Source organism: Oncorhynchus keta, chromosome 20 (genome assembly GCF_023373465.1).
Source record: "Oncorhynchus keta strain PuntledgeMale-10-30-2019 chromosome 20, Oket_V2, whole genome shotgun sequence".
Taxonomy (NCBI): domain Eukaryota; kingdom Metazoa; phylum Chordata; class Actinopteri; order Salmoniformes; family Salmonidae; genus Oncorhynchus; species Oncorhynchus keta.
This window is the reverse complement of record NC_068440.1, coordinates 6,034,118-6,047,885: the sequence shown is the minus strand read 5'-3', so window position 1 is coordinate 6,047,885 and position 13,768 is coordinate 6,034,118. Positions and strand designations below refer to the sequence as shown.

At 42.4% G+C, this 13,768-nt stretch overlaps 1 pseudogene; it reads right to left on the bottom strand.

Moving 5' to 3' along the window:
- Positions 1 to 1,390: 1,390 nt before the first annotated feature.
- Positions 1,391 to 10,132, bottom strand: LOC118398937 (prolyl endopeptidase-like; annotated as a pseudogene).
- Between the last annotated feature and the right edge of the window lie 3,636 nt (positions 10,133 to 13,768).

Sequence of the window (13,768 nt, the reverse complement as noted above, 5' to 3'; positions counted from 1 at the left end):
ACTGGGGATTCTGCAACTTCGGGCATTTGGGCTCTGAAAACTGTCAGAAATTAGGCGTAGACAATGTCATTTCCATCATGTCATTAAACATCCATTTTGGTTGAAAATGAAATCATACAATTGATTTATAACACAGTGTGTACATTCATTGATTAATTGAATATTAAGTGATTTAAGGTTTTCCTAATAATAATTCAACCCGACCCCTGAATCTATAAACTTGCATTTGTGACTTCTGAAAACATTTATGTATCATGAAAAATAATATATTTCCACCCTACCTTTTTATGATAACAACCATATGATTTCCTTATCTAAAACAAACCAATCAATGTAAATTATACATAGTATACTCATTTACCTCACATATGGGTGTGGTGGTAATGACATCTATGTAAAAATATATATATATATATTATGAAAACAATATTTTATTGCAAACATTTTAAACAACAACCACTGTTAAACATTTAATTAATATAAGACAAAGTCAGATTCCAAAAGTAGCCGATGGGCAGAGCTCAATGAAGTAGCCTGTGTTTTTGAGAGATGGGCCCAGATAGCAGAGGGGTCATAGAAGAGCTCATTGAGCAAAGTGAAACTGTATACTTTGTGGTATATCCAACATGGGGTGTGGAGTGTCACCTGCTTGTGAGAATCATCAAAGTGAACTGCCTGGGTTTCACTGGTGTATTTGCACAGGTAGTATGCAAAGTCAATATGCACTCTGATCTCCTCTTTCCGCAGATTCTCTTTTAATTCTCTGTTTGGAGTATTGGTGTCAAAATGTATAGGTGTTTCCCCAACTTCTCATTCAATACCTTGTACCTTCAATACCTATTTTTTCTTCTCTCTCTCTCTCTTCAGCTTTGTTTTTCCACCCAAACCACCATGTCTGCTAACCAGCATCAAAGTCAGATGTTTAAGCTCTTTTGCTTGGCAAAGGGAGAACTCTCTGTACATGCACACAAAGACTCAATAAGGTTCTCAATGTCCCTGCAGCTCATCACTTCGTGCTACTGTGGTTTTCTGTCATGAACTGGAGGTTCCCATGGGTTTGCCGAGGCATGTGTCCCTATCCTGGACTGTTGTCTTGACAACCCAAAAAGGACGTATTTGCAGAATTCATAGTAGGACGTTTGGATCTCTGAATATTCCCTCTTAAACTTCTGATAAAGGTTCTGAATTGTGCCGTTCAAGAAGCGCTTCTGCTTTGTCTTCTTGTTCCTCGTTAGTGTGTCCTTTTCCCCTGTTGTTGCTCTACTGTTGAAATCACGTTCTCTTGAAAAAACTTTCTTAATGAGGAATTTGTCCTCTGATGGAAATGACACCACTGCCAAGACAGGTATATTTGGTGTAAAAAATGAACAATAAACGGCATACTCACAAATATTGATATAGATTTTATTTCATTGACTCTTTTTTTTCTCTAATAGATAACATGTAATTTGTAATTATTTATGCTTTCTCATAGAAAAAAAACATAGTAGAAGCTCAAAGGTCTGGGTCAGGGACAAGGGCAAAACAGTGATGTTCGAGTGGCAAAAGAAGTTGATAGAGAGGTGTTAAAAAATTCTGAGGTGATTGTAGTGTGAACTTAACATACAAATTACCTTCTATTTTTATTATTGAAATAAAATCCTAAACATGTACCCCGAGGACATAGAAGTGCCAGGAGTTACAGAATCACCCTACAATGACTACCCAGGTGTATTGATATACCTGCGTTTCTATTACTGTTAGCAGCTCGTCGCGTCTATTTGAATTAATATTGAGGAATATTTCACTTTCTTTGGACATAGGAACAACATATATTTGTTGTGCGACTCGAGTGTCGCCATCAGGTGGAAGACTGTGTCCCCTCTCTGGTCAGTCTCACCAGAGGAAAGGAAGAGGCAAACCCTCTGCTGCTCTCTCCCTCCCTGCTGATGTGACTAATGCCGAGTTCAAAACAACAGGCAACTCGGAAATCTCTGACTTCCGGAGCGTTCAAGACAACTGGGAACTTGGGGAAAAAAACTGATCCGGATGGGAAAAATAGTTTGGAGCGGTCAACCAAGTCGGAAACTCACACATCTTTCTAGAAATCCGAATTGAAGATCACTCATTGACCCCGTTTTTTTTCAGAGAACGCAGTTGTCTCGATAGCACCATGACCATCAGATTCAGGTCCCATCAGTCCAGTAAAATAAAAAGCAAATTATTTTCAAATTATTTCAATTTATGCTCGCACTTGCGAGCTTTGCCTCACAAGTGCTACTCCAACTGATCTATTTTATTATCAAAGCTTGAGTTTTTTTTTTAATATAATATGGTCTGAGAAGAACAATATTGGCAGGCCAGGCATATAGCCAATATGCAGTGATAATGTACTAGGCCTACAGCACGAACCTCATTCCTACAGAACTGTTTTTATTAGGTTAATGTTCCATTTTTTAAGTCATGTTTAAAAAAAATCTGGGCGGTAAGATCTCGGCTTGCTTTTTGACTACGAAAGTGATCTTGACTCAGAAAAGGTTGGTGACCACTGCTCTAGCTCTTCACTCCCCTCTCTTCCTCCTCACTCTCTCCAGCTCAGCCCCAGTGTCTGAGCGATGAAGGAGAAGACGTGTGTATCCTCCAGGATTGCCTTAGTGGTAGGCTTTCCCGCCCCGTGCCCACTGCGGGTGTCTACCCGAACCATAAGAGGCTGGGCCTGCCCGGGGCTGTTGCCCACACCGTGCTGCAGTGTGGCACAGTACTTCAGGGTGTGGAGGGGCACCACCCGGTCGTCATGGTCACCAGTCAGTAGGAGCATGGCAGGGTAGGCAGCGCCAATGTGAGGTGGAGGGGGGAGGTTGTGGAGAGGGGAGTACCTGAGGGTGAGTGGAGGGAGAAAGAGTTAATTGAGTTCTACCAAATATTTATTGTACAAATTACATGCAGAGCTACAATGTGGCATCCAATGCATTTGTGTTTATGTTCAGTATGAGTTGTATGTTAAGTGTGTGATTTGAGTATGCCAGACTTACTTGATGAACCATTTTAACTGCTCAGGGTGGTCTGCACAGCCGTAGTCAGTGGTCCAGGCATGGCCGATGGTAAACTTGTGGAACTTGAGCATGTCCATCACCCCAACCTTAGCCACACAAACCCGCTGGGTTTGAAAGTGTGCGTGTGTGTGTGGAACCAGAGACATGACTCTCTCTGTGTGAGACATGTCTTACACTTGTTATATGATTAATTACACTTCTAAAACATACCCAACTCACTCACACACACACACACACACACACACACACACACACACACACACACACACACACACACACACACACACACACACACACACACACACACACACACACACACACACACACACACACACTTGCAATCTTTCCTAAATGGCCATAGACACCAGTAGGATTGTAAAACATTTGCCTGCCGACAGTACTTAGCACCTCTGAACAGTGTGACTGGCTCATACGTGGATGTACAGGGAAAAAAATCCCTATTAAAAGTGAAAAGTGAAGTTGTGAAGTTGTTTGCCACTGATAACAGTCGGTAAGTTCATCACCACCAGGTCGGCATGCAACAGGTACCGCTTTTGTTCTAAGGTGTGATAAATACCTATCGGCAATCTATCGGCTGTGAGATTCTCCATGCTATAGAGAGAGAGAGAGAGAGAGACCTGTCTTACACTTAAACATACCCGACTCACTCTTTGACACGCACACACACACACACACACGCACACACACACACACACACGCACACGCTGGCACACACACACACACACACACACACACACACACACACACACACACACACACACACACACACACACACACACACACACACACACACACACACACACACACACACACACACACACAACAGCAACATCCAATCTATCCTAAATAGCCACTCAAAATAAGGAAGTACTCTTTAGTTGGATTTGTACAATGCAATATGGTTGGCAGTCTTTTAAAATGATGTAGCTAACTACTGTTTAATGTGCTGTGTAATCACTGAAGTAATTGTAGCTAAGTAGAAAAATACTATTTGATGGACTTTACATTAACAATTATACTGAAGATATAAAACATTTCAAGAGAATGCGGTTATGATTGACCGAACTAGGAGACAATTTAGAAAGATGGCCTTAAATGCCATTCTCTCTCCATACCCACGAGCAGTCCCCCGTTGGAGGCGCCTTTGATGGCTATGCGGCTGGCTATGGTGTAGTTCTGCTGGATCAGATACTCTGCTGCACACCGGAAGTCATCAAAGCAATTCTGCTTGTTCCCCAGGGTACCACCTAGACAGAAGAAGGAATTCAACTCTAGAAGGGATACTGCCATAGGACATAGATCACATGTCATTTAGCAGACACTTTTCCACACTATCCTGGCCTTGCAAGCGCCATGCTCTGCCAACTAAGCTACAGAGAGACTGGGGCCGAGTATCAACAGCCATAGCTACAATAATTTCCATTGCTCATCTTATTCCCCCAAGCATGACAGGTGAAGGCAAAACAGTGGAAAGCTGTGCTAGTGAATATAAAACTAGCGAATCACAGCCCCAGCCTGTTGCTTTATTTAACCTATTTCTATGCGTCTTTAGGTGGGGAAGATACAGTACCTTTGTGCCAGGTCTGTCCGTACTCCCCTCCTCCTCAGGTGTTGGCTATAGCCAGGATTCCCCCAGGTGTCTCACAAACAGCAGGTATGGAACACTGTCAGAGCGAGAGAGACAGGGAGGGGAGGGGTGATGGACTCACATCCACGTCACTCAAATCACACCGACTCAGAACACGGTTCACTTGGATGAATTCTATACTTGTGAATTCCTGGAGGGGAAAGATTCATCATGTTCTGTTGGAGGTCCATGCGTTGTGATACCAACTTGTAGTATGGTTGGATAGAGTTCTCAAAGCCTCCATATCCGTACAGGAAGACAGGGTGTGTGATCCGTCCTTCTTAAGACCCTGGGCATGCACCAGGAACATGGGGATTTTAGTTCCATCCTTACTGGGGTAAAACTCCTGAAACACACAGCAATATTGTCATAGTGAAAGTGTCAAGATACTGTTAAGTTGTTACTGTAAGTAGTTGTAATCTGCTGTTGTCTTACCTGGTTGGTCTCATAGTTCATAGTCCTCCTGTTGAATACCCTTCACCTCCACCTGTCTGAACAGTGGTAAATCACACCGGGGAGAGACGTGACACATAGGGGTTAGAGGTCCTAGAGAGGTCAAAGGTTATAGATAATAAGGACGTTGGCAGGGATTGTACCTAAACCGTGGTATTGAAAACTAGTCATCCTTTGTGTTGAATGTAAGCCACTCCATACTAACAGTGTGAATATTAACCCTAATGCCAATGAAAATCCCATATCCTTTTCATGTCTAACACCACAAAATAAGTTGACTATCCCCTAGGAGACAATCCAGTACCTGGCGTGGTGAACGAGGTGAACTTGTAGAAGAAGTCGGAGTGTTTCTTCTTACAGCTGAGGCTCACCACAGTGCCCACGTCCAGAGGTAGATCTCTGACCAGACCACCAGTGGACAGCTCATACAACTGCAGGATGTCCTTCACGTCATGGACATAGTTGACCAGCAGGTGGAGCTGGTTCACACAGGCCACAGAGCCTATAAGGAAGACAGACAATACCTACATGTAGGCTACTTGGGTTCCTTCTGAGCATATCAACATGTCTAGAATCAGTTATTTCTGTTTAAAACTTGAACCATTGGCAGCTAAATAATGAAACTGGCCTTGGATTATAAGGAAGGCATAACGCAACAATGACCTGACATATATAGGATCCAAGTTCATGACAAATTATTGCAAGGGGGATGCAATTTCTGTTTTGTTTCACAATGTTGAAGTACACTGTGTTAGGCATTCTTCACACGCTGTTCTTTCTCTCGTCCAATAGATGGCAGTCTGCTTTTTGTAATTGTAGTACAGCATGGGACACAGACTTCCTGTTTAACTCCTTTCCCCTCTCAAATGGACTTTGTCTAAGACACAGCAACTACACTGGATATTCTAGTATAGGGAGTTCAACCAAAACGAAGAAGTGCAATGCTAGTAAGTCAAGTCGAGTATAAATCGAACAAATGTCCATAATGTAGCTTGAATTTGCTGATTTCCAACAGTGTGCGTATGTACAGTACACGCTGTTAACGTTATACTCACGTGTGTGTATTGTTAGATAGAGAGAGCCACACACCCACGGCCCTTAATAGACTGAGCATACATCGCAAACCACCTGGTAGAACCTCCTAAAACCTTCAAAGCACACCCTCAACCACAGATACGGCAGAAAACATCTGTGGCCCCCACTTCCAGTACTGATTCAAATCCCTCAGCTAACAGAATGATAGGCAGATGACACACCACTGCTCTAATGATATTAGTCAATATGGTACCAATATGGTTTGGTGAAGAACATCCTTGTGGTACGTCAAAGGCACAAACTTTAAATGAGAGGTAACTCACATATGACCCGTTCCTGCCCGACTACATTGAAGACGCGTGCCAGATCTGACAATGCCTGGAAGTATCTTATGAACTAGGGCTGAAAGAAATTGCTTGCTACGTCACAAACATCTCGCAGGTGATAGATTTGAAAACGTGATTCATTGAGACAAAGTTCCCGTACTTGCAAAGTTGCATGCTACGGCGAAAGTGGGTTAACCAAGACCACGAAGTTTCCACTCATTGTGGTTGATAGACTGACACATACATATTCAAATCTAAAAAGTGAAACTTGGCAAGTAGCCTGACCATACCAAACGTATTTTACCTCCTTTAGCGGTCTCCAACCCTGATCCTGGATACTCACACAGAAACTCAAATTTGAGTTTCAACCCAGCACGAAAAAACACATTTGGCTTATCACCATCAGCATAATTAGGTCATTAGGTCATATCAGTTGTTTTAGTGGTGGGCTGGAACAAAATCCTGCACACCCTGTAGGTCTCCAGAACCAGGGTTGGATACCACTGCTCAGGTTTCTCTTACCCAGGACGTCTTTGTCGTGCTGGGGTAGATAGGTCCTCCAGTGCTCCTTGTTTGGTGTCGCCAGGTCAATGTTGATCATTCAGTAGCGAGGGGCGTCCAGGTTGGTGCGGAAGGTGAACACACTGCCCTCGTTGGTGATGTAAGAGTACTGCGCCTCAAAGTTGTGCACCAGCTTCACCCAAGGCAGCAGGTCTATAGGTACAGATGCAGTCAAATATATTGGCACACATGCAACATACAAGCGAGTGCAATGGAGCAGAATGTAGTTGAATGGCTATATTTACCCTGTAGCAAACTTGCCACAGGTGAGATAAAGTTAGAGTAAATGACAATCCCTTTCCTCCAACCACATTAACTTGTGAATAATTTAGTCCATTTTTTTACTTTGAAGTGAAAAATCTCATTCAGTTTTGATGTATTTTTCTTGGTCCTGTGCAGTTGGAAATCAAATACCAAATGTTTTACATTTATTCGGGAAGAAATAGTGAATCGTGCAAATACATTTGACTGCAATCTGTACAGGACAATAAGAGCTAGAATTGAGACACACCTATGACGTCAGGTATTCATACAGGTACAGTAGCTTCTCCGAGTCACAGTATCACAGCTGGTTGAATGGCTCACAGCCGTCTGTGATGTTGAGCACTGCATACCTGCCGTCATCCGACACCCGGAGAGAGCGAGAGAGAAAGAAGATGCGGGGAGACAGAGAGAGTAAGATTGTGAGAGAGGGGGACAAGGAGGGTGAGTGAGAAATACAAATAATTTGACGCTTTAGCACTAGGTGATGCTATCCCTACATGAACAATGCAAGTCATTACTTACAAACTGAGATCATAAGATCGATCCGGGATTGAGAAAGAGTCAACCAAGGTGGAGGAGAGAAGTGAGGGAGCTGAGAAAAAGAGTGACAGTGTAATAGCAGTAGATTCATATGGAGAATGTGGTGGACAACAGGTGAGAAATGTAAAGAAAAAAACATTCTCTTTAAACTCACTGTTACTCCACTCTGCCATTTTGGATGGTCGGGAAACTCAGCCACCAGGATGTCCTCTGATTGGTTGGTGCCGATCACATGGTAGTAGAGTTTCTGATTGAGGTTGGATGTGTTCTCTGTGCCTGTGGAGCAATGCAGAAAGCTGTGTTTTTCAACGTGTCTGTGCACTTGTACAGTAGGTACAGTGCATTCAGAAAGTATTCAGACCCCTTCCCTTTTTCCACATTTTGTTACGTTACAGCTTTATTCTAAAATAGGTCAAATAAAATTAAATCCTCATCAATCTACACACAATACCCCATAATGGCAAAGTGAAAACAGGTTTTAAAAAATGTTTGCAAATGTATTAAAATTAAAAAACAAATGATTGACATAACTATTCAGGCCCTTTGTTTTCAGACTCGAAATTGAGCTCAGGTGCATCCTGTTTCGAATGATCATTCTTGCGATGTTTCTTTCTACAACTTGGAGACCACCTGTGGTCAATTCAATTGATTGGACATGATTTGGAAAGGCACACACCGGTCTATATAAGGTCCTACAGTTGGACCCACATGACAAAGAAAAAGATAAGCCATTAAGTCGAAGGAATTGTCCATTGAGCTCCGAGACAGGAATGTATAAGAGTCACAGATCTGGGGAAGAGTATCAAAAAATGTCTGCAGCATTGAAGGTTCCCAAGAAGACAGTGGCCTCCATCATTCTTAAATGGAAGAAGTTTGGAACCACCAAGACTCTTTCTAGAGCTGGCCGCCCAGCCAAACTGAGTAGTTGGGGGAGAAGGGCCTTGGTCAGGGAAGTGACCAAGAATCTCTGACAGAGCTCTAGAGTTCCTCTGTGGAGATGGGAGAACCTTCAAGAAGGACAACGATCTTTGCAGCACTCAAACAATTAGGCCTTTATGGTAGAGTGGCCAGATGGAAGCCACTCCTCAGTAAAATGCACATGACAGCCTGCTTGGAGTTTGCCAAAAGGCACCTAAAGGACTCTCAGACCATGAGAAACAAGCTGCTCTGGTCTGATGAAACCAAGATTGAACTCTTTGGTCTGAATGCCAAGTGTCATGTTCGGAGGAAACCTGGCATTGTCCCTAGGGTGAAGCATGGTGGTGGCAGCATCATGCTGTGGGAATATTTTTCAGAGGCAGGGACAGGGAGACTAGTCAGGATCGAGGGAAAGATGAACGAAGCAAAGTACAGAGAGATCCTGGATGAAAACCTGCTCCAGAGCGCTCAGGACCTCAGACTGGGGTGGAGGTTCACCTTCCAACAGGACAATGACCTTAAGCACACAGCCAAGACAACGCAGGAGGTGGCTTCGGGACAAGTCTCTGAATGTCCTTGAGTGGCCCAGCCAGAGCCCGGACTTGAACCTGATTGAACATATCTGGAAAACCTGACAGAGCTTGAGAGGATCTGCAGAGAAGAATGGGAGCAACTCCCCAAATACAGGTGTGCCAAGCTTGTAGCATCATACCCAAGAAGACTCAAGGCTGTAATCACTGCCAAAGGTGCTTCAAACAAGGTATTGAGTAAAGGGTCTGAATTCTTATGTAAAAGTGATATTTCAGTTTTGCTTTGTCAGAGGAGTGATCAGGAAAAACAATTGAATCAATTTTAGAATAAGGCTGTAAAGTAACAATGTGCAAAAAGTCAAGATGTCTGAATAATTTCTGAATGCACTGTATACTACGTTGTACTGTATACAGTAGATTTCATGAGTGTGTGTTTGTGTGTGTGTCTCACCATCAGCCTTGCCATCCTGCTGGGGGTAACAATTATAAAACACCCCGCGGGCATCGTGGGTCCAGGCCAGGCAGCTGAACTTCACCCTGTCCAGGACATCAGGCAGCGTCATGAGGTCATCAGCCTTTAGGAAGTGCACCGTCACCCAGTCGGAGGCACTGGAGCTCAGACCATACCCAAAGTACTCACACTCCTCTGACAAGCGCCCCACTGAAAGGAGAAAGAGAGCGAGGTAAGGAGAGAGGAAAAGGAAAAATAGATATTACATTGTGTGATATTATAATGTATAATGTAAAGTGGGCCTATCATTTTTTTTTTCTCACCAGACCACAGAATCTTTTGCCTTTGCCTTTTACAAACTCCAGGCGTGCCATCATTCTCAGGAGTTGCTTCAGTCTGCTCACTCACCTATAAAGTCCAGATTGGTGAAGTGCTGTAGAGACTGTTGTCCTTCTGGCTGGTACTCCCATCTCAACCAAAGAACTCTGTCATTTTGTCAGTGGTCAATGGGTTCTTGGTCACCTCCCTGACCATGGTCCTTCTTCCCCAGATGCTCAGTTTGGTCAGAAAGCCAGCTTTAAGGAGAGTCTGGGTAGTGCCAAGGCTGAGGAGTAAGTTTCACACATGCAGTTATTGCGTAGATACCTCTTTGTGTGCATTTTCTTGGAAATAAGTGTGCAGGCTTTTGTTCCAGCTCAGCACTGAATCCTTTTGATTAGTCCTTAACTTGTTGACGCTACCCACCCCGGTAGCGGGATAATCGTCCTCAGCAACCGCTGAATAGCATAGCGCCACAGTCAAATAATATTACTAAAAAATATTAATATTCATGAAATCACAAGTGCAATATTGCAAAACACAGCTTAGCCTTTTGTTTATCCACCTGTTGTCTCAGATTGTGAAATTATGCCTTTCAGCGAAAGCAATCCAAGCGTTTGTAAGTTTATCGATAGCATAACATAACATGTTATGTTGTGGTCCTTCTGTAGCACAGTTGGTAGAGCATGGCGCTTGTAACGCCAGGGTAGTGGGTTCGATTCCCGGGACCACCCATACGTAGAATGTATGCACACATGACTGTAAGTCGCTTTGGATAAAAGCGTCTGCTAAATGGCATATATTATTATATTTATTATAACATTATGTACATTAGCATTAAGTAGCTAGGTCACGAAAATCAGAAAAGCAATCAAAAAAATGGTTTACCTTTGATCTTTGGATGTTTTCACTCACGAGACTCCCAGTTACACAACAAATGTTCCTTTTGTTCCATAAAGATTATTTTCATACCCAAAATACCCACGTTTGTTTGTCGTGTTATGTTCAGAAATCCACAGGAAAGAGCAGTCACAACAACGCAGATGTATATTCCCAATAATATCCATAATGTCCACAGAAACATGTCAAATGTTTTTTATAATCAATCTTCAGGTTGTTTTTAAAATATATATTCGATAATATATCAACCGAGTGTGTATCTTTTTCAATAGGACCGGGAGGAACAATGGTCACTTTACTCTATAGCGCAAAACTCACTCTGAGAGCCCCCACCTATCAACTTATACAATGCGATCTTTCGGAGGGCTTCCACCATTTTAATGGAGTCAACTGGGTGGGGCTTCCAACTTCATTGGCTGATCCCTCCTGGTGACAAAGATGAGTCCTCTATCTCGATGTTGCTTCCTCTCTTGTAGGAGCAGTTGTAGTGATGGGTTTTCTGAGGGCTTCGGTGCTTTCACCAAATTATGCCAAAAAACGGTTGATTACCCGGACAACGGCGCTATAGACCGCGCCGCACTCACAGGAAAACACACTGCAGCTCCAAATTCGTTAATTAAAATCACAATTTAACCATCTATTTTTGTGACTACCTGGACCTACCAATTTCTTTATAAGTATTGAAACTAAACCATATGGATTTGAATGAAAATGATTTGAATAAGCATGAAAATGTGACTGTAAGAAGCGGACATAATTTAAAAATAGGCTACATATCACATTAAACAGCATATAAACAATCTAAATAGGTCATGAACCAGACAGGGCGCCTAAGAAGGAATGATAATGAATTATTTAGGCTATATTATTGCAATTATTTCAAGGCTATAGCAAGTGGTGTAAAGTACTTAAGTAGTACTTTCAAGTATTTTTACTTAAGTCGTTTTTGGGGGGTATCTGTACTCACTATTTATATTTTTGACAGTCTTTTACTTTACTAAATTCCTAAAGAAAATTGTATACTTTTTACTCCATACATTTTCCTTGACATCTAAAAGTACTTGTAACATTTTGAATGCTTTGCAAGAAATTCACACACTTATCAAGAGAACATCCCTGGTCATCCCGACTGCCTCTGATCTGACGGACTCACTAAACACATGCTTCGTCCGTAAATTGAAATAAACAAGAAAATTAGGCCGTCTGGTTTGCTTAATATAAGGAATTTTATATTATTTACACTTTTACTTTTGATTCTTAAGTATATTTCAAACCAAATACTTTTACACTTTTCTCAAGTAGTATTTTACTGGGTGAATTTTACTTTTACTTGAGTCATTTTCTATTAAGGTATCTTTACATTTACTCAAGTATGAGAATTGGGTACTTTTTGCACCACTGCCTATAGCCTACAAAGAAATACATTGAAGCATTTGCAAGTGCGAGACAATATGCTGGTAGGGACATAAAGCCCTCCGCATTTAAACAACATTTCGTTATATTAAATCATTATAGTCTACAACATGCGCAAATATTTTATTTCTTTAACTAGGCAAGTCAGTTAAGAACAAATTCTTATTTACAGTGACGGCCAAATCCTAACGACGCTGGGCCAATTGTGCGCCGCCCTATGGAACTCTGACAGATTTGATACAGCCTGGAATCAAACCAGGGTTTGTAGTGACACCTCTAGCACTGAGATGCAATGCCTTGTACCACTCAAGAGCTGTGACTTACTTAGAATTAAATACAAATTAAATGAAAAATGACTTATTAGTGCCTTTTGAATTTTTAAAATGAGACATGAGTTTGGCCAGTCTTTGTCTTCAGGCTCATGCGATGGTGCCTGGACAGACGGCCAGCAGTGGAGAATGCTAAACACCCTTTCGGCCTCTCTTGTCACTCTTTATTTTTCTATAGGTAGGCCTAAAGGTTTTTAGGCAAAATAACCCAATCAAAACGGAAAGCTCCTTGAATGTGGGAATATGCCAGGGCAAAGGGAAATGACAGTGCATCATTACTTTAAGACATGACGGTCAGTCAATCCGGAGAATTTCAAGAACTTTGACCTTTTCTTCAAGTGCTGTCTTAAAAACCATCAATCACTATGATGAAACTGGATCTCATGAGGACAGCCACAGGAAAGGAAGACCCAGAGTTACCTCTGATGCAGAGGATAAATTCATTAGAGTTAGCAGCCTCTGAAACAGCAGCCCAAATAATTGCTTCACAGTTCAAGTAACGGACACATCTCAACATCAAGTGTTCAGAGGAGACTGCGTGAATCAGGCCTTCATGGTCAAATTGCTGCAAAGGAACCACTACTAAAGGACACCGATAAGAAGAAGAGACTTGCTTGGTCCAAGAAACACGAGCAATGGACATTAGAACGGTGAAAATCTGTCCTTTAATCTGATGAGTCCAAGTTTGGTATTTTTAGTTCCAACCGCTGTGTCTTGTGAGATGCAGAATAGGTGAATGGATGGTGTGGTTCATACTGTGAAGCATGGAGGGGGAGGTGTGATGGTGTGGGGGTTCTTTGCTGGTGACACTGTCAGTGATTTATTTGGAATTCAAGGCACACTTAACCAACCTGGCTACCACAGCATTTTGCTGCGATACGCCATCCCATCTGGTTTGCTCTTAGTGGGACTGTCAACAGGACAATGACCCAACACACCTCCAGGCTGTGTAAGTGCTATTTGACCAAGAAGGAGAATGATGGAGTTGTAAGGGTTGATGAACTGGTGGTAGTGAAGTCAGATGCAGGAGAGCAGAAATAGCTAATATCC